Below are 20806 nucleotides of genomic sequence, written 5' to 3' on the forward strand. Positions count from 1 at the left end.
CATCAGTCTCTACTAACAAATCCTGCCAGGATTATGATTGTGATTGCATTGAATCTATAAATCAATTTGGGAAATATTGACATCTTTTTTAAAAGTTTATTTATTTAGAGAGAGAAAGAGCATGCACGTGCGAGCAGGGGAGGGGCGGGGGGGGGGGAGGGGAGGAGAGAGAATCCCAAGCAGGCTCAATGTGGAGATTGATCTCATGACTATGAGATCATGACCTGAGCCAAAATCAAGAGTAGGACACTTAGGTGACTGAACCACCCAGGTGCCCCTATCCTGCACATCTTTTGTCAGATTTACCCCTAAAAATTTCATATTTTTTTAAAGTTTTATTTTTATTTATGTAATGATCAAGAGTTGCTCACTCTTCTGACTGAGCCAGCCAGGTACCCCTAAATATTTCATATTTTTGATGCTCTTGTAAAATATGTTGTTGTTTAGATTTTCAACCCCAATTGTTTGTTGCTGGTATATAGAAATACAGTTTATTTTTTTAATTGTGGTAAATACACATAACATAAAATTTATCATCTTAACCATTTTTAGGTGTAAAGTTCAGTGGTGTTAAGTACATTCACACTGGCAACCTCCATTCTACTTTCTGTCTCTATGACTCTGACTATTCTAGGTATCTCGTATAAGTAGTGTCATACAGTTTTTGCCTTTGTGGCTGGCTTATTTCACTTAGCATGATGTTTCAAGGTTTGTCTATATTGTAGTATATGTCAAAATTTCCTTCCTTTTTAAGGGTAAATAATATTCCCCCCTTTTTAAGTGTTTATTTATTTTTGAGGAGAGGGGCAGAGAGAGAGGGAGACAGAATTTGAACAGGCTCGAGGCTCTGAGCTGTCAGCACAGAGCCCTAAGCGGGGCTCAAACTTTCAAATTGCGAGATCTTGACCTGAGCCAAAGTCGGACCCTTAACTAACTGAGTCACCAGGTGCCCCAATAGTATTCCTTTAATAATATGAATATACTACATTTGGTTTATTCATTCATCCATCAGTGGACATTTAGGTTGCTTCCACTTCTTGGCTATTGTAAATATTGCTCTGCATATGGATATGCAATTAGCTCTTCAAGACTCTGCTTTCAATTTGTTTGGATATATCCCCAGAAGTGTGATTGCTGGATCAAATGATATTTTTATTTGTAACTTTTTGAGGAACCACCAGACTATTTTTTACAGTGGTAGCAACATCTTACATTTCCACCAACAATGCACAAGTATTCCATTTTCTCCACATCCTCATCAACACTTGTGCCTTCATAGAGGCATCCTAACGCATGTGAAGTGGTATCTTGTGGTTTTGATTTTGATCTCGTGGATTTGATCAATTTTAATCATTGATCCCTAATGATTAGTGATGTTGAGCATCTTTTTATGTGCTTATTGGCTATTTGTATACCTTCTTTAGAAAAAATGTCAATTCAAATCCTTTATCCATGTTTTATTCAGTTTTTACACTTGAATTTTGTATATTGCCCTGCAACCCTGATAAATATTAATTCTAGTAATTGTAGATTCTGTAGGATTTTCCAGATAGATAACTTGCTTTCTATGAATAAAGACAGTTTTATTTCTTTCTTTCCAATCTGATGTCTTTTTATGTTCTAGCCTTATTGATCTAACTAGAATCTAGAGCACAATGTTGAACAGAAGTGGTGACAACAGACAACTTTGCTTTGACAGTGTCTCAAAGAAAAAGTATTGGTCTTTATTCACTGAGTATCCTGTTAGTTGTAGATTTTTCATGAATGCCCTTTATTGGTATGAGAAGGTTTCCTCCTGTTCTATTTTATTTTATTTTATTTTATTTTATTTTTATTTTATTTTATTATTTTTTATTTTTTAAAATTTATATCCAAATTAGGTAGCATATAGTGAAACAATGATTTCAGGAGTAGATTCCTTAATGTCCCTTACCCATTTAGCCCATCCCCCCTCCCACAACCCCTCCAACAACCCTCAGTTTGTTCTCCATATTTATGAGTCTCCTCTGTTTTGTCCCCCTCCCTGTTTTTATATTACTTTGTTTCCCTTCCCTTATGTTCATCTGTTTTGTCTCTTAAAGTCCTCATATGAGTGAAGTCATATGATTTTTGTCTTTCTCTGACTGACTAATTTCACTTAGCATAATACCCTCCAGTTCCATCCACATAGTTGCAAATGGCAAGATTTCATTCTTTTTGATTGCCAAGTAATATATATTATATTGTGTATATATATATACATATATACATATATATGTATATATATGTATATATATATATGTATATATATATACCACATTTTCTTTATCCATTCATTCATCGATGGACATTTGGGCTCTCTCCATACTTTGGCTATTGTTGATAGTGCTGCTATAAACATGGGGGTGCCTGTGTCCCTTTGAAACAGCACACCTGTATCCCGTGGATAAATGCCTAGTAGTGCAATTGCTGGGTCGTAGGGTAGTTCCATTTTTAGTTTTTTTGAGCAACCTCCATACTGTTTTCCAGAGTGGTTACACCAGCTTGCATTGCCACCAACAATGCAAAAGAGATCCTCTTTCTCCGCATCCTTGCCAACATCTGTTTTTGCCTGAGTTGTTAATGGTAGCTATTCTGACAGGTGTCAGGTGGTATGTCATTGTGGTTTTGATTTGTATTTCCCTGATGATGAGTGATGTGGCGCATTTTTTCATGTGTCGGTTGGCCATCTGGATGTCTTCCTTGGAGAAGTGTCTATTCATGTCTTTTGCCCATTTCTTCACTGGATTATTTGTTTTTTGGGTGTTGAGTTTGATAAGTTCTTTATAGATATTAGATACTAACCCTTTATCTGATATGTCATTTGCAAATATCTTCTCCCATTCTGTCGGTTGCCTTTTAGTTTTGCTGATTGTTTCCTTCATTGTGCAGAAGCTTTTTATTTTGATGAGGTTCCAGTAGTTCATTTTTGCTTTTGTTTCCCTTGCCTCCAGAGACGTGCTGAGTAAGAAATTGCTGCGGGCAAGATCAAAGAGGTTTTTGCCTGCTTTCCCCTCGAGGATTTTGATGGCTTCCTGTCTTACATCATTTTTGTGTATGGTGTAAGAAAGTGGTCTAGGTTCATTCTTCTGCATGTTGCTGTCCAGTTTTCCCAGCACCACTTGCTGAAGAGACTGTCTTTATTCCATTGGATATTCTTTCCTGCTTTGTCACAGATTAGTTGGCCATACGTTTGTGGGTCTATTTCTGGTTTGTCTATTCTGTTCCATTGATCTGAGTGTCTGTTCTTGTGCCAGTACCATATTGTCTTGATGATTACAGCTTTGTAGTATAGCTTGAAGTCTGGGATTGTGATGCCTCCTGCTTTGGTTTTCTTTTTCAAGATTGCTTTGGCTATTTGGGGTCTTTTCTGGTTCCATACAAATTTTAGGATTATTTGTTCTAGCTCTGTGAAGAATGCTGGTGTTACTTTTATAGGGATTGCATTGAATATGTAGATTGCCTTGGGTAGTATTAACATTTTAACAATATTTGTTCTTCCTATCCAGGAGCATGGAATCTTTTTCCATTTTTTTGTGCCTTCTTCAACTTCTTTCATAAGCTTTCTATAGTTTTCAGTGTATAGATTTTTTCACCTCTTTGGTTAGATTTATTCCTAGGTATTTTATGTTTTTTTGTGCAACTGTAAATGGGATCGATTCCTTGATTTCTCTTTCTGTCGCTGCATTGCTGGTGTATAGGAATGCAACCGATTTCTGTGCATTGATTTTATATCCCTCAACTTTGCTGAATTTATGAATCAATTCTAGTAGTTTTTTGGTGGAATCTTTTGGGTTTTCCATATAGATTATCATGTCATCTGTGAAGAGTGGAAGTTTGACTTCCTCCTGGCCGATTTGGATGCCTTTTATTTCTTTGTGTTGTCTGATTGCAGAGGCTAAGACTTCCAATATTATGTTGAATAACAGTGGCCAAAGTGGACATCCCTGTCTTCTTCCTGACCTTAGGGGGAAAGCTCTCAGTTTTTCCCCATTGAGGATGATATTAGCATTGGGTCATTTATATATGGCTTTAATGATCTTGAGGTATGCTCCTTCTATCCCTACTTTCTTGAGGGTTTTTATCAAGAAAGGATGCTGTATTTTGTCAAATGCTTTCTCTGCATCTATCGAGAGGGTCATATGGTTCTTGTCCTTTCTTTTAGAGATGTGATGAGACACGTTAATTGTTTTGCAGATATTGAACCAGCCCTGCATCCCAGGTATAAATTCCACTTGGTTGTGGTGAATAATTTTTTTAATGTTGGAGCCAGTTGGCTAATATCTTGTTGAGGATTTTTGCATCCATGTTCATCAGGGAAATTGGTCTATAGTTCTTTTTAGTGTGGTCTCTGTCTGGTTTTGGAATTTTTCCTCCTGTTCTTAATTAGCTGAGAGATTTTTATCAGGAAGAGATGCTGGACTTTGTGAAATACTTTTTCTGTATCTATTGAGATGATCATATAATTTTTCTTTTTTAGTCTGCTACTGAGGTGAATTACATTGATTGATTTTTAAATGTTAAACTAGCCTTACATTCCTGGGATAAACCCAATTGGTCACGATACATTATCTATTTTATATACAGTCAGATTCAATTCACTAAAAATTTTAAGAGAGTTTTGGATCTATGCATCTATGTTCATGAAGGAAATTCCTTTTCTAGTAATGTCTTTTGTGTTGGAATTAGAGTAATCTGACCTCAGAAAATGAGTTTGGAAATATTCTCATCCCTTCAGTTTTCTGGAAAAACTCATGTGGAGTTGGTTTTATTTATTGTTTGTTTGTTTGTAGAATTTACCAGTGAGACCATATATGCCTGAAATATCTTTGCAGGTTTTTAAACTATTAATTCCATTCCTTTAATAGATGTAGGGTTATTCAAATTATCTGTTCCTTCTTGTGTGACCTGTAGTAGATTATGTCTTTCAATCCAACTTGTCGAATGTATTAGCCTACAGTTGTTCATAATATTCCTTATTGTTCTTTTATTGTATGGAGGATCTGTGGTTATGTCTCCCCTTTCATTTTTTTATATTGTTCATTCAAGTCTTCTCTCTTTGTTTTTCTAGTCAATCTTCTTAAAATATAATGGTTTTCTAAATATTTTCAACATGCCCTTAGTTTCATTTATTTTATTTTTCCATTGCTTTTCTGCTTTCCATTCTGTCAATTGCACCTTTTATTATTTCCTCCTTTCTGCTTACAATGGGGGGGGGAGGGTATTTGCTCTTTTGCTCTTCTTTTTCTAATTTCCTAACGTAGATGACTTGCTAATTGATTTGAGACAATTCTTCTCTTCTAATATAACCATTTAATGCTCTAAATTGCCTTCTAAGCACTGACTTTAGCTGGACTCCACACATTTTGATATGTTTCTTTTCATTTTCATTCAATAAAACATTTTCTAATTTCTTTTGTGGTTTCTTCTTTGATCCATATGTTGGTTAATTGGCAAATATTTACTGCTTTTCAAGATAAATTTCTGTAGTTAATATCCAGTTTAATTTTATTTTTATCAGAGGTAATACTTTATATAGTTTTAATCCTCTTAGATTTACTGAAACTTGTTTTATGACCCAGAATATAGTCCATCTTGGTGATATTTTGTGTGCACTAGCAGAGAACATGGATTGTTCTTTTGTTGAGTATGATGTTCTATAAGTCTCAATTAGTTGACAATGTTTTCCAAGGATTCCATATCATTACTCATTTTCTTTCACTGATTTTTATCAGTTACTGATATAGGATGTTGAAAGGTTTAACTATAATTGTAGATCCGTCTATTTCTCTTTTCATTTCTTTCATGTTTTGCTTCAGCATTTTGAATGTCTGTTGAAACTAATTTCAAATATTGTTGACCCTCTAACAGCACAGTTTGAACTACATGAGTCCACTTATATGTTAATTTTTTAAATATTTATTTATCTATTTATTTATTAATGTTTTATTTATTTTTGAGACAGAGAGAGACACAGCATGAGCAGGGGAGGGGCAGAGAGAGAGGAAGACACAGAATCTGAAGCAGACTCCAGGCTCTGAGCTGTCAGCACAGAGCCCGACACGGGGCTGGAACTCACCAACCACGAGATCATGACCTGAGCCGAAGTTGGGCGCTCAACTGACTGAGCCACCCAGACACCCCCTTATGTGAATTTTTTTTAAACAAATATGTTGGACAATTTTTTGGAAATCTGAGGTTTGTAAAGCTTAGAAATATCAAAACAATTAAGAAAAAGTTAGGTATGTCATGAATACAAAAAATGTATGTAGATACTAGTCTATTTTATCATTTACTGCCATAAAATATGTCCAAATTATAAAAAGTTAAAATTCATCTAAATTTATGCACACCAACACTTAACAGACCTAACAAGGTGCCATTTCGTTGAGAGAAATGTAAACAAACATGAAGATGCCATACTAAATCATAGCTGCATACAATTAACTGCAGTATATACTGTTCACCGTAATAATTTTGTAGTCACCTCCTGTTGCTATTGTGAGCTCAAGTGTTGCAAGTATTCCCTTAAAACACCATGTGATGCTAATCATCTCCGTGTGAACAGTTTGACTCTCCAGTAAATTTTGTATCACAGTAAAAAGTGATTTCTTATAGTTCTCATGTATTTTTCATTGTGTTTAGTGCAATACTGTAAACTGAATAACACCATAGGACCCATACAAAGCCCCACTTGGTGATGTCGGAAGTGCTCCCAAGAAGCAGAGATAAGTCATGACATTACAAGAAAAAGTTGAATTGCTTGATACATGTGGTAGATTGAGGTCTGCAGCTGCAATTGCTCACCATTTCAAGATAAATGAATCCAATGTAAGGACCATTGTAAAAAAAAAAGAAAAGGAAATTCCTGAAGCCATTGCTGCAGCTATTCCAGAAGGCATGAAATGCCTTTTCCTCCTGTATTGAAAATGCAACTTTTATGTGAGTACTGAATTGCTATAAGGCATACCCACAGACTCTAATAGGTTTGGGGAAAAACTGAAGTTATTATATGACAACTCAAAGCAAAAGGAAGGTGAAGGATCTAAAGCTGGGGAATTTAATGCCAGCAAAGGATGGTTTGATATTTCAGAAAGAGGTTTGGCTAAAAATGTCAAACCCTAAGCCTAGGAGAGCAAAGATAAATACCAGCTGCCAATCTTTTGGATGTACAGCAAGAAGTCTGGGACAATAAGAATCCCTTTTCTTGATTGGTTCCATTGATGCTTTGTCCCTGAAGTTAGAAAGTACTTTGCCAGTAGAGACTGCCTTTTAAGGTTCTTCTGCTATTGGACAATGCCCCTGCCCACTCAGAACCTAATGAATTCAATGCCAAAGGTATAGAAGTGGTCTACTTGCTCCAAAACAGAACATCTCTAATTCGGTCTCTAGATTGGGGGGCATAAGGACCATTAAGGCACGGTACTCTATGAAAAGGATTGTCAATGTTATGGAAGAGAACTTTGACAGAGAACATCATGGAAGTCTGAAAGGATTACATGACTGAAGATGCCATTGCTGTTATAGAAAAAGCTGTGAAAGCCATTAAGCCTGAAACAGTTAAGTTCCTGCTGGAGAAAACTGACTGAGTCCAGATGCTCTGCATAACTTCACAGGATTTACAACAGAGCCAATCAAGGAAATCAAGGACTATGGATATGGCCAATAATGGGGGGTGGGGTGGGGTCGGGGTGGGGGGTTTGGTGAAGTGTCTCAAGATCCGGATCTTGGAGAAATTCAAGAGCTAATAGATACCATCCCAGAGGAATTAACAGAAGATGATTTGATGGAGATGAGTGTTTCTGAACCAGTGCCAGACAATGAGAAAAGAGAGGAAGAACAAGCAGTGCCAGAAAACAAATTGACATTAGACAATTTGGCACAAGCCTTCTGATTATTTAGGACTACTTTTGACTTCGTTTACAACATGGACCCTTTTATGGGAAGAAGGATTGGTGGAAGAAGGATTGGTATCATATAGCAACTTTTTAGAGAAATAAAAGAGCAAAACAGTCAGAAATTATGATGCATTTCTATAAGGTACACTGAGCATGTCTTTCTCTCCTGCCTCCTTCCGCATCTTCCACCTCTTCTCCCTCTGCCACACCTGACACAGCAAGACCAAACTCTTCTCTTCCTCCTCCTCCTCAGCCCTCCCAACAAAAGACGATGACGATGAAAGCCTTCATGATGATCCACCTTCACTTAATAGAAAATAAATAAATAATAATAATCATGCCATACAGCTAATAAACCTATCTGTTGTATATGTGTGTGTATCTTTGTGTGAAAATCTAATAACTGTACAGTGAGAATTGCAAGAGGCCTTTTTTGTGTTATCATCACTGTCATCACCTAAGTATTCATGGTGTAAAATATCAGGTGCAGGGGTTCTGGCTGGCTCAGTTGGAACAAAATGTGAGTCTTGATCTCAGGGTTATGAGTTCAAGTGCCATAGTGAGGAGTCTACTTAATAAAAAAAAAAAAATCACGTGTAAGGCTCGTATGGAAGAGTGAATAGCCTATCCTCACATAGGCACAAGGTGATATTTAGTATAAAATTAATAATGTGCTAGTTTTCTTTTTTATAATTTTGCTTTCAAAGAATTACATCACTATATAGTACACCTCTCTCGTAGTTGAAGAAACTATCAGCATATCATCACCAATAAGTGGTTTTTAAAAAGTATAACAATGTTTCCAATACTGCATTATAAATATGATGGTAATACTATATGCCATAAATATTGTATAATAATTCATTCATTAATGTATAGGCTAGGGTACTGTGAAGCAATTGTTATTGATTGATTGATTGATTATAGTAGGCATATTGTATTGATTATGGCAATCATATTGCTACTTCTGTTATCAATGCATGAATCATTGTAAATGATTGTAAATGACTGTAAATAAATATGAATTTCTTTTTCACATTATCATTTTATTTTTGACATCTACTGTTAATAATATGTATAACATCCACAGTGTTTTGTATCATATAAGACAATATTGATGTAGGTACTGAGAGACATAATCAGAAGATGTAAATTTACAGTACCAATAAATACAGTACAGTATTACAAATATATCTTCTCGGGGTACCTGGGTGGCTCAATCAGTTAAGTGTCTGACTTACGATTTCAGCTCAGGTCATGATCTCATGGTTTGTGAGTTCGAGCCCCACATTGGACTCTCTGCTGATGCATGGAGCCTGCTTGGGATTCTCTTTCTCCCTCTCTCTCTGCCTCTCCCCTGCTTGAGCTCTCTCTCTCTCAAAATAAAAATATTAAAAAAATATTTTAAAATGTACTTTCTCTTCTTTATGATTTTCTTTTTTTTAAATGTTTATTTATTTTTGAGAGAGAGGGAGAGAGAGAGAGAGACAGAGCACAAGCGGGGGAGGGGCAGAGAGAGAGGGAGACACAATCTGAAGCAGGCTCCACGCTCTGAGCTGTGGGGCTTGAACTCAAGAACCGTGAGTGAGATCATGACCTAAGCCGGAGTTGGACAATTAATGGACTGAGCCACCCAGGTGCCTCCTTTATGATTTTCTCAATAATGTTTTCTTTTCCTTGGCTTACTTTATTTTTACATTTAAAAACAATTTTTTTATCCTTATTTATTTTTGAGAGAGAGAAAGACAGAGTGTGAGTGGGAGAGGGGCGGAGAGAGAGAGAGGAAGACACAGAATCTGAAGCAGGCTTCAGGCTCTGAGCTGTCAGCACAGAGCCTGATGTGGGGCTCAAACTCACAAACTGCAAGATCATTACCTGGGCTGAAGTCAGAGGCTTAACCAACTGAGCCACTCAGGCACCCTATCCTAGCTTAGTTTATTGTAAAAATACAGTATATAAGGGTGCCTGGGTAGCTCACTCTGTTAATTGTGTGACTTCAACTCAAGTCATGATCTCATGGTTCATGGGTTTGAGCCCCGTGTTGGACTCTGGGCTGACAGCCAGGAGACTGGAGCCTGCTTCAGATTCTGTGTCTCCTTCTCTTGCTGCCCCTCCCCCATTTGCACTCTGTCTTGCTCTCTCAAAAATAAACATTAAAAAAAAGAATACAGTATATAATACATATAACATACAAAATATGTGTTATTTGAGGGTTCATGACTGTTCGTGTTGTTAGGAAGGCTTCCAGTCAGGCTGTTCGTAGTTAAGTTTTTGGAGAGTCAAAAGTTATACACAGAGTTTTGAGTTTGCATGGGTTGGCACCCCTAAACCCAGTATTGCTCAGGAGTCAACTGTACGTTTAGATTGTTAATGTCCTCTTGATGAATGAACTCTTTTGTCATTCTAAAATATCTTTTTTTATTCCTGATAATATTCCCTGTTCCAAAATATACCTTTTTTAAATATTATATGTAGCAATTTTAGCATTCTTTTCACTAGCATTTGCTTTGCATCTTTCCCCATTCTTTTAATCCAAGCTACTTGTGTATTTTTACTTAAAATTTATTCCTTACAGGGACGTCTGGGTGGCTCATTTGGTTGAGCCTCTTACTTTTGATTTTAGCTCAGGGTCATGGGATCAAGCCCCATGTCCTCTGTCTGCATAGAGCTTGCTTAGGATTCTCTCTCTCCCTCTACCTCTCACTCCTGCTAATGTTCTCTCTCTAAACTTAAAAATTGTTTGTTATAGACATCATATATTTGGTTCATGCTTTTATCCAATCTAATAATCTGTACCTTATAAATTTCTTTTTTTAAAAGTAATCTCTGCCCCCAATATGTGGCTCAAACTCACGACTCCGAGATTGGATGTTTTATCAACTGAGCCAGCCAGGTGCCCCAATAATCTGTACCTTTTAATTGGATATTTTATACCATTTATATCTAATATAACTGCTAATATGGTTGAGCTTAAAATCTATCATTTTGCTATAGTTTTCTATTTGTCTCATCTGTACTTTTCTCCTTTTTTCTTAGAATCTTTTAGATTCTGTAATTTTGTGACTCTATTTCTAGTATTGGCCTATTAGGTATATGTTACTTTTATTATTGTTATTATTATTATTACTTTAGGGGTTGCTCTGGAGTTAGCAGTATGCATCTTTGTCTTACCTCACTCTACCTTCAAATAGTATACCATTGCATGTACATGGTAAAACCTTGCAACCACTTCCCCAGACAACTGCATCTCAACCTCACTTCTACTGAGTTTTAAACTCCACAGACATTATTATTAATTTGCCTTAAAAATCAATCTTATAAACAGATTTAAATTTTAAAAATATATAGATATATACTTATCCACACATTTCTCATTTCCAGGACACTTAATACTTTTCCATAAATCCAAATTTCCATCTAATAAAAGATATATCCTTTTCTCTTCTTTCTGAAGAAAATTTTCCAACATTTCTGGCAGTTGAAGTCAGCTAGTGATAAGCTGTCTTAGCGGTTTTTTTGGTCTGAAAATCTCTATTTTTCCCTTCATTTCTGAAAGATATTTTTACTGAATAAAGAATTATAGTTTGTTCTTTTTTATCTTTCTGAAACGTAAAGGTATTAAAAAAATTTTTTTTAATGTTTATTCATCTTTGAGAGACAGAGCATGAGTGGGGAAAGGGCAGAGAGAGGAAGACACAGAATCCAAAGCAGGCTCCAGGCTCTGAGCTGTCAGCACAGAGCCTGACATGGGGCTTGAACCCTCGAACTGCGAGATCATGACCTGAGCCGAAGTCAGGTACTCTACCGACTGAGCCATCCAGGTGCCCCAAGATATTTTAAAAATTTTCTTCTTGGTTGTGTAGTTTCTAATGAGAAGCTGGGTATAATTCTTTGTTGCTTTATATATATCATGTCTTTTTTTTTTTTCCCCTGGCAATTGTTAAGATTTTTCTCTTTATCATTGGTTTTCAGCAATTTTACTAAAATATGCCTTGGAGTGGTTGTGACTTTGTTTATTCTGTTTGGTGTTCATTGAACTCCTTGGATTTGTGGGTTGATAGTTTTTATTCAATTTGGGAATATTACAGCCATTATTTCTTCAAATCTCTCCACCAGCTCTTAATATAGGAAAAATTCATACTGAGGGATAATATTAAGTCCTCCTGAGGACTGTACCTAAGGCCATAAATGTTTAAAGGTTTTTCTATCCTGGCTTTTGGAAACAGGTACTCTTTCCATTCATATGGGTATTCTGGGAATTGTTTTACCTTTTTTGGTGATTCTTTTGGTAATTCACCACCCTTTTTTGGTGATTCTTTTCCTCAATTAGTTTCTCCTCGAAAAGGTACAAATCAGTGTTCATCCACAGAATCAAAAGGACTCCTCTGTAGATACTGAATTCTGTATCCATGCATCTTCTTCCTTTCTGTTTGTCTGTCTTGCAAATGTTAGCTGTCTTGGTTTCCCTCAGTTCTGATATTAGCCTCCTCAACTCAGCACTGTTGTGAGCTCTTGGGTCCCCACTCTCTGTGCTATGGCCTAGAAACCTTCTCAAAGGAGTTGGCTGGAACAATTATATGGCTCAATTGTTTACTTCTCTATGTTTTAGTGATCACTGTCTTATGCTGTTATCCAATATCTGAAAACCATTGTTTCATTTATTTTGCCAGGTTTTCTAGTTGTTTTTGAGGGAAGGATGAATCCAGTCCCCATTATTCAATCATGGTTAGAACAGAAGTTCTTACCTGGAGAGTTTTTAAAAATAGAGGGCCAAATTCATCTCACTCTCAAAAACTCTAATTCAGTAGGTCTCGTATGGAATTCTGGAATCTTTACTTATTAAAAAGTACTCACATGATTCTGATATACACACAGTTGGAAACTGTATCTTGATACTTTAGGAAAGGCTTGTTCAGACATTCTTCTAATTAAAAGGAAGGACAGACATTTTTCATTTTTAAAACTTTTCCTCATTATGAGTATGATGGAGTAATTACAGCCAACCAGTAATGATCCAACTTAAAATAATTAAGTGAGCAGATACAATATAAAACATCTATTTGGAGGCATCAGCAAGCAGCTGAGGCAACCAGGACTCAAGAGGACACAATCTTAAAGAAGGGAATCTAAACCTAGAGGTGATATGATATTCTTTAGCACCTTTGTCCCTCAGGAAAATTCTGGGCATCAGATCACCTGAGTTTTGGAAGAGAGCAAAGAAAAAGGCCCCAAGAGGCAAACAGGCAGGGATTTGGGCCATTAAGCAAGGATGGAGAGACAAAACTTAAAGACCAGAAGGGCCAGATTCCCAGGGAGAAAGGAGAGTGAACGAGCCTAATACTCTGCTAGTTTCCCACAGGGGACTTGCCAAATTCTGAAGATGCATGAGAAAGAAAGCTAAGCTACCAGGCAGAAAACCTCTGAAAAGCAAAGTGGAGTTTTTTGTTCTGAGAAAACAAGGATTAGACTTGAGTATTCACTGGGGCCAAGGACCCCAGGGAACACACAGGACTCTCAGTTGAACACCTGCAGAGTTGTGCGACAGGAAAAGCAGCAAAACAGAGGTGGACTAAGCCTTGCCAAAACCCAACCTCAAGTTAGTTCAGTTTCTGATTAAGGTGTTCAGGTCTCACTCCAACTACTTTGTAAGGGACAGAGTGAACCCTCTCTAAATGAAGGTAATACTATCCAGAGCTTCTGTGATTTTTCATACTTAATGTGTGGCATTCTATTAAAAAGTACCAGGCAGGCCAAGAGCCAGTAAAAACAAAATGACCAAAAACAAATGGAAAGTATATACAATAGAAATAGACCCACAGAAGATCTAGCTATTGTAATGATCAGAATGAGGTTTAAAATTGCTAGGATTGATATATCAAGAAAGTATAGGCAAAAGTGGAGAACATAAATAAAAAGATGGAGAATTTCTCCAAATGCATTGATTTTATTAAAAAAAAACATATGAAAATTCTAGAACTTAAAAATACAATGACCAATATTAAGAACTCAACAGATTGAAGAGAAAATTTAGATAGATAGGTACATCATATACAGACTCATGCAAAAAGAGGCAAAAAAGATGAGAGGCAATACAGATGGTAAAGAGTGAAAAATTCTGACATATGTATAACTGAAACCCTAAAAGGAAAAGAGAGATGGGAAGATAGTGACCAAGAATTTTCCAAAACAGGTAAAAGATATTATGCCATAGATTCAAGGAATGCCATGAGAGGTACTCATCCCACTCAAGAACCCAAGTGAGATACATACAAAGAAAACCACATCTAGACATATCACAGGAAAACTGTTGAAAACTGAAGAAAAAAATACTAAAAGGAGCTAGAGGGAAAAAGACATTTCTTTCTTTCTTTCTTCCTTTCTTTTTGAGAGAAAAAGGGGGTGCAAGTGAGGGAGGGGCAGAGAGAGAGAGAATCCCACAGGGGACAGAGAGGGAGACAGAGGGAGGGAGAGACAGAGAGAGAGAAGTGGGGTTTACCTGAAGTGGGGCTGGAGCTCACCCAATGCAGGGCTCAGTGTTGTGACTGTGAGATCATGACCTGAAGCAAAGTCTGATGCTTAACCAAGGAGCCACTCAGGCACCCCAAAAGATGTTATTTTTCAAAGGAGTGACAAAGGAATGATGGAAACCAGAGGACATCTTCAAAGTGCTGGGGGGAAAAAACTTGCTAAATCAGAATGCTAAACTAGAATTACTATACTCAGTAAATATATTAAGGATAAAATGAAGTTTGTAGGCAAACAAAAATGGAGAGAACTTGTCACCAGCAGACCTGCTCTGAACACAAGAATTATTCAAACACAAGGCAAAAATTCCATTCAGAAGCACATAAATGCATATTGGAACAAGGTGTAAATAATGGGTAAATGTGTAGGTAAACATAATGAGTACTGACTGTACAGAACACTGATTATAAAATCTTGCATGGCTTAAAATATATGTGCAATTAAAATCCATAACAACAATAAACAAAAAAGAGGAAGGGGTAAGTGGGAGCACAGTATTCTAAGGTTTTAGCATTCTTGGGGAAGTGGTAAAAGTAGTCATTTATAATATAGTGTAATAAGTAAAACAGGCATGTTGTAATGTAAGACTTCTAAGAGAATGTGTAATTCAGGGACATCTGGGTGACTCTGTTAAATGTCCTACTTCAGCTCAGGTCATGATGTAACAGTTTGTGAGTTCGAGCCCTGCATCAGGCTCTCGGCTGTCAGTGCAGAGCCTGCCCTGGATCCTCTGTCTCCCTCTCTCCCTGCCCCTGCCCTCCCCTGCCAAAATAAATAAACATTAAAAAAAATAGTTATTTTAAAAAAATAGGAGAATGTGTAATTAAGAAGTTAATAGAGGAGATTAATGGCATATTGAAAATATTTTAATTCAAAAGAAGGCAAGAAAGAACAGAATAAGGGATGTAAATAAGTGGGCAAAAGGAAATACCTAGTAAGATGGCATGTATAAATCCAAATACAGCAGTAATTATATTAAATATAAATGGACTAAAGCTTTTCCTGTTGAAACAAGGATAGAACAGCTCTCCAATTTTAGGTTTGGCTTAACTCTGTGTAAAATGTAGTTAACAAATACAACTGAAAAGTCAGAACTCCTAGAGCAAAATGTGGAAGAGGTAAGTAACTTTCAGCTGCCAATGCCACAAGGCTGAATTCTGCATAAAGTTTAACCAAGAAAAACTGGGGGCACTTGGGTGGCACAGTCAGTTAAGCATCTGACTTAAGCTCAGGTCATGATCTCACGGTTCGTGGGTTCGAGCCCCATGTCGGGCTCCGTGGGACAGTTCAGAGGCTGGAGCCTGCTTTGGAATCTGTGTCTCCTTCTCTCTGCCCTTTCCCCACTAGTGCTCTGTCTCTCTCTCTTTCAAAAATAAATAAATGTTAAAAAAAAAAAAAAAAAGCAAAAGAGACAAACTGTCCTTTCAAGTCTGGGGTTGTTTTTTAACATGCAAAAGATAAGGACTTTAGTCTTTGTTGCAAAACTTTTATTTTGAGAAGACCTGAATGCACCATTACATTATGCAAATGTAAAAGCAAAGATTCTCTATGGAAGCTTTTTGAAATGCTAAACTGTGTTTTGTTGTTGCAAATGGTTTTACATTTTTGCTACTGTGTGCCTAAACTCCAGTTTGGTCTTTTCACAGGATTGGCTATGAGTTAGTTTTCTTTCAAATTGTCCAAAGCAAACACAACTCATCTCTGTATTGTTTTTCTTGTGAAGACCACATACAAGTCTCAAATGAAGAACTCATTTTTCCCCTCCACCCAACACTACTTTTTTTTTTTCCTGGATGTATTTCCTTTATAATGGCTCCCATTTTACCTGAGAGTACATCTGTCTGATTCATCCAAGATGGAAAATATCCTTTCTATAGATTATCTTGTGTCCCCAAATTTCTCTCCTCATTTGGGGACATGGCTTGGATATAAGTGATGAATGGTGATTCAGTAAATCTCACCACACCACACTTAGTTATCAGTGTCGGTATTGGATATTGAGTTGGCTTGGCTATCATCTGAAGATATATGTTATGTTATTACTGAATGATCTAGACAGTCTGTAGTGTAGAACAATAAGGCTAAGGATTGGAATGGAGAAAAGCTATAGAGAAAGGAAAGTAGAGGTCCAGGAATAAACAAGGCAGGGCTTGTGTTGGGGGTAAAAATTCCATCTTTTTTTAGTGGCTGAAAAAATTTTCATTCACTAGCAACATTTTTTTAAATGTGTATTTATTTTGAGACAGCTAGTGAGTGCGGGGTAGGGAGGAAGAGAGAGAGAGAGAGAGAGAGAGAGAGAGAGAGAGAGAGAATAGAATCCCAAGCAGTTTCCGTGGTGTCAGTGCAGAGCCCCATCCCAGGAACGTGAGATCATGACCTGAGCCAAAATCAAAAGTTGGAGGCTTAACTGAGCCACCCAGGCGCCTCTAATTTTTTTTTTTTTTTAATCTGTACTGCTTGTACAAGACTATGCTGCTGGAGATGCAAAGAGGTATTGCAGAAGAGCATATGTTTGGGAATAGAGTCATTAAATGTACGCAAGAGCAATGTATCAAATGCCAAAGGAATAGGGCAAATGGTGAATACTATAAGAGTTCAGAAAGGAGATACACATTAAAATTAAGGCAGTGAGTGAGAGGGTGGTTTTACAAGGGAACGCTGAGATAACATGAGGTATGGGGAGGACAGTTTATACAGAGGGGTACACAGCAGTTAAAAGTCCAGTAGCAGGAATACACTTCCACTAAGAATTATTAAGCATTTAGTATGTCTTTTTGTCATTTACTGCAGAAAAAACAAAACAAAACAAAACAAAACGTATGACTCAATCTCTGCCTCAAGGAGTTTACTAGATGAGAGATAAGACAAAGAAACATACATGCCACCAGAAGACAGGCCATGAAAAGTGCCAGTTCGTGGTTCAGCTTTCAATTTGGAAAAGAGCAATTCTGCATAGGGAATGGGTAGAAGACAAGCACTGGAACAAAAGAGATCAAGCCTTGAAACTCAGGTGTGTGCCACAAAAGAGCTATGTGACCTTGTGTAAGTCACTGGACCTGAGTCTTTGCTGTTTCTTTTAAAAACGGCTTGGTAAGGTCCAACAAGCCTCTCGGATGTGGGGAGGATGAAGTCATTGTGGTGAAAGGGCTTCACACGGGTGTCTAAGTTTCCACCCTCTCCTCCCTCCTCATTGCACCTACTCTTTTTCCTACAGTAGGGTGACATGTGTGGGGTGCGATGGGAGCCAAAAGGGAATGATAAAGGGAGGCAACTTCCTCCCCGCTCTTTGTCCCCTCCCCACTCCCCCAGCTCTTGACCTCGGGTTCCGGGAGAGTTACTGTGGAAGTGGGGTGTGAGCACAGAAGTGGGGAGGGAGGATCTGCTAACTGTAAACAGACATCATCAGGAGTTCAGATAGTCTGGCTACCGGATTTCCGTGCCATACTGAAGCCACCCCACCCATGCGCCTGCCCTCAGTTTCCCCAGCTGTGTAATGGGGATATACCATTTCCTTTTCCCGCTATCTGCCTGACCTAACCGCGTGAGAAAGACAAGAAGGAACCCCCAGTTCTTGGCCTCCAGCCCCATCAGGTCCTCCTCCCACTTTGGCTTTGGCCTTTTGTACCGGCCCCACGTGACCTGCCCGGCCGGCTCTTCCCTCCTGTCCCCCCCCCGCCCTCCGGCCCTTCCCGGCTCTCGGCGCAGCTCTTCCCGCTCCTCGCCCGCCCCCCTCTCGTGCTCCCCCTTCTCCTTCCCCCACGCCTCCCTCCCAGGCTGTTACCGCTCCCTCCCCCAGGCAGCCGTTCCCTCGCGACGCTTCCCCTCCCCCCGCGGCTGTTCCGCCGCCTCGCCTCCCCTCCCCCCGGCCGGAGCTCACTGTCTCCAAGATGGCGGCCGTGTCAGTTTGGGGCATCTCCGCGGTCCGGCCCGGGGCTCCGGGATCCCGGCTCTCTTCTCCCCCGGTAAGTAGCCGAGGAGCCTCCGGCGACTGCCCCTGGCCGTCGAGCCCGAGGCTGAGCCGCTCCGGAGCCGGCTCCGCCGCCTCGCGGGGTCGGCGGGCCGCTGCAGGCCCCGCCGCGGCCTGCGCCGCCTCCCGCTGCTCTGCGCCAGGCCTCGGGCTGGGGCGCCGAGGCCGCCCCCTCGCGCCCGGCCGGCGCCCGGCTCCCCCCGCCTTGCGGCCCGCGCGCCGCCCGCCGGCCCGGCGCTCGCGGGCCCAACGCCCCCGCCGCCCGCCCGCCGGCCGGGCCCAGCCCCGGGGAGCCGGCGGGTGGGCGGGCGGAGAGCGGCCCAGGCCGCGGAGCCTCGGGCTGGGCTGTGCCGGCGAGCCCGCTCTCCCTCGGGGGCGCGCCCACCGCCCCGGCCCCACCTGCGCCCGGCCGCTCGCTGCCCCAGGCCGGGCGCGGCCCCTGCTGCCCGCGCTCCCGGGTGCTCGCTCTCCGGCTCCGGCGGGGTGCGCGGAGATCCGAGCGGGGCTGAGGCTGCAAGTGGGGGTGACAGGCTGGCGGGTGTTGTGGTGCGGAGGAGGCAGCACGTGTGGTGTTGTGTCTGTCGGGCTGTCAGCCTCTGCGCTGGGAGGGGAGGCGGCGGGCTGCCTGTCAACCTTCGGCCGGTTTGGACGGGAGCTGCCGGACCTGTCAGGCTTCTTGGGCAGCCTGCGTGCCCCAAACGCCTCCTTTGAACCGGCCTCTGTGGGGCTTAGGATTTGGAGGAACCGGGAATGGGAGATACATTGCTCTTAACTCTTTCACGTGATTTCATTGTTAACTTAGTCTTTGGGTTCTGTTTCCATCTGATGGGTACGGCGAAGCTACCCGTTGGCAAGCTGCAGGGTTGTGCAGTTTGAAGTTTTTAAAGTTTCTCGCTCTTTAAAAAGAGAGCGCGAAGATGTGTTTGGGGGTGGGGAATCCAGGCCGGGGAAGGACTGTCGGAAGCAAGGAGTAGTTTTTCTCTAGCCGCTGGTGTACTTTCAGGGAGTTAAAGTTCAAGTCTGCAGGCGCTTTACTGTCTGAAGACCTGGAGACTGGTGAAAACCCTGGCCTGAGAGACAATGACTAGCTGTCATTCATTCTTTCACCTGCGAGCATAATCAATTAGGACGTTCCCGGCTTCTTAAACTCAGATTGTAGCTTCTCCTTCAGTTTAGCGTTAATGCCTACGTAATGAACGTTCTTGGAGTAATAATACTATGATTTCTATCCTCTCGAGACTCTCACCAGAATGAAGCATAGCTCTCTCAGGGGGCTTCTTTTTAGCCAGCTAATTTAAAAATAAATCTTGGCTCAAGTTTGAGTGTTTACTTCAGCCTTTTTCTTTCCTATCAGAGTTTATAGCACTGTAGCTTTTCTAATATCTGTTAGTTTTGCTTTTGGTTTTAATATTAATTTTAAGAATAATTGCTGCGGGAGCCATTTTTCATATAATTTTTTAGATTGTAATGTAAATGCTTCTCAGAATAAGAGCAGGCGTCCTAAAAATCACCTAAGTTACATTTATTTTTGGAAGCAAAGAAGTTAATTGGTTTCAGAATTCGTTGTTTTGGTGATTTTTAAAAAGATCTGTATCTGCCAGATTCTTTTGTCTGAAAGAAGAATATTGACTTTGATCCTGGAGAGGCAATGTATTTATGTGTTTGTGTTTTACTCTTTCACGTTCATTTCAGGACAGAAATCTTGAATCTATGAGATCTCTTTAGACCTGCCGACAGGCAATATTGTGCATTTGACATGTAGTGTGTGCATTTGAACCCTGTGATTCTGGGCCTTTCTCATTTCTAGTTGCTATATCTGTAACTCGGTTATGAACATTTTGACAGTTATTCCTGCCGTTATATTGAATACTAGTGTTTTAGTTTGGTTTAGAAGCTATCAGCATGTTATTCTTGAAATTTGAATGAAATTGGATTATTTTAAAATTCTTTAAGCACTTCTGACACTTGATGATTTTCAATATTTTTGTTTCCATTTGCAGTGTTTACTTAAAATATGAACTTGATCCGTGTAAATAGTATTTTTTTAATATAAAATAGTTAAAATTTTCTCAACGGTTTTCTTCCTTATTTTATTGACTGTTTTTATGCAGTCTGAATGTCTGGAATTTTGAAAGATGAAAGATTCACTCTTACTTTCATTGCAGGATTCTTTCTACTAATCCAGATACTTGTTGAAGTGCTGAATAGTTTCTTGGGGAAAGATGACAAGGAAGAGTTTGAATTCATAGACTGGTGAGCAGAGATTGTGGAGTACAGAATAGTCAGCACCCCTCTGGTTAGTTGTAGCCTAAGGTCATTCATAGTATATCTCATCTTGTATACCTGTTGTATCCTAATTATTCATCTTTTTTTCATTTTTATTCCAATCCTTTACATA

At 39.5% G+C, this 20806-nt stretch overlaps 2 protein-coding genes across 5 annotated transcripts in view; one reads left to right on the top strand and one right to left on the bottom strand.

Annotated features, from left to right (window-relative positions):
* The window catches only part of AP3M2 (adaptor related protein complex 3 subunit mu 2), a 111008-nt gene extending 92481 nt beyond the window's left edge, over window positions 1-18527 (bottom strand). Inside the window, exon 1 of the mRNA XM_086703605.1 lies at window positions 18319-18527. The gene's annotated coding sequence lies outside the window, so the exon portion shown is untranslated. The remainder of the gene's footprint in view (window positions 1-18318) is intronic.
* Window positions 18273-20806, top strand: part of KAT6A (lysine acetyltransferase 6A) — a 114765-nt gene continuing 112231 nt past the window's right edge. For 2 of the 4 annotated variants that reach the window (XM_086703600.1, XM_086703603.1), the window contains exon 1: window positions 18273-18403. The gene's annotated coding sequence lies outside the window, so the exon portion shown is untranslated. The other 2 variants (XM_086703601.1, XM_086703602.1) reach the window with 2 other exon arrangements.

Source organism: Puma concolor, chromosome B1 (assembly GCF_028749965.1).
Source record: "Puma concolor isolate L17-30 chromosome B1, mPumCon1.1.hap2, whole genome shotgun sequence".
In the NCBI taxonomy this organism is placed as follows: Eukaryota; Metazoa; Chordata; class Mammalia; order Carnivora; family Felidae; genus Puma; species Puma concolor.